At 39.8% G+C, this 1,015-nt stretch overlaps 1 protein-coding gene across 2 annotated transcripts in view; it reads right to left on the bottom strand.

Moving 5' to 3' along the window:
- Window positions 1–319, bottom strand: part of LOC143415060 (uncharacterized) — a 5,248-nt gene extending 4,929 nt beyond the window's left edge. Inside the window, exon 1 of one of the 2 annotated variants that reach the window (XM_076880406.1) lies at window positions 31–319. The gene's annotated coding sequence lies outside the window, so the exon portion shown is untranslated. The remainder of the gene's footprint in view (window positions 1–30) is intronic. The other variant, XM_076880405.1, reaches the window with a different exon arrangement.
- Window positions 320–1,015: the final 696 nt, after the last annotated feature.

Here is a 1,015-nt window from a genome sequence, read left to right as displayed (position 1 = left end):
AACAAAAACGACCGTAAAAGGTTTACTTACCGAAGCTAGACCACCTTTATATGAAGTTGTGCGATTAACTTGAGCCCGCTTGCAGCACACAAAGAGTCCGCTTCTTCAGTCCGCGCGCAAAATGGTGGCCTGTCCTAACGCATGCGCAAAATGGCCCAGCAGGAGGCTATGAAAAACATACTTAAGCATTTTGAGCTACATTTAATTAACTAAAATTAATTGGATTAAAACGCAGGGAATGTATTCTGGAGTTACTCGAATTATATATGTAGACAGGAATTACTCATTTGAATTGAAAAGATATACCAAAATATAATATGCTATATTTAAAAGGAGACAATATCACTTTTTTCAGTGAATCCTGGCCCTGCAACAATGTATTGTCTTCGATGCAGAGCCGGGCACAGTGACACGGTGGCCAGTTTGGGGTGAATGGGACATAGCTGTGTGGATTACAGACATGGTGCCCCAGGAAATGTCACTGTTTCTTCAGAATTTCTTCAGCAGAATTAGACAATTTCTTCAGGGAAGGGAAAATATTTAATGTTGCAGTGAGTGGTGTAGCTCAGGTCATTTATTGTGTTACAGTTAAAGTGGCAAAAGTACTTTGGAAGTTGCACTTTAGATAAAACCCTGCAGACAGTGCAGAAAATCATTATGCAGACTTGTGACCAGCGATAAAATAACATGTCACGCTCCATTTTGAACTATGGAGAGATTTGTTAATCAGGACCATGGACAGCGCAACACATCTCCAGATTCAGGACCACGGTCAATGGATAGTGAAGCCCTATTGCAGATCCAGCCCCATGGACAGTGACCAAAGACACTTTATTCAGCACTACAGGGAGTGACTCAGTTCCAGATTCTATGTCATGAACAGTTATACAATGTCTTTATTCATAATAAAAGTTTGGTTCAGAATTCAGTATTAATTGTGAAGTAGTCATTAAAAAAAGTTTATCCAATTATCCATCCATCCATCCATCCTCTTTTGCCTATCTAATTCAGGATG

The sequence above is a fragment of the Maylandia zebra genome, linkage group LG23 (genome assembly GCF_041146795.1).
Source record: "Maylandia zebra isolate NMK-2024a linkage group LG23, Mzebra_GT3a, whole genome shotgun sequence".
In the NCBI taxonomy this organism is placed as follows: Eukaryota; Metazoa; Chordata; class Actinopteri; order Cichliformes; family Cichlidae; genus Maylandia; species Maylandia zebra.
Note: the sequence above shows the minus strand (reverse complement) of the source record. Positions and strands in the feature narration are given on the sequence as shown.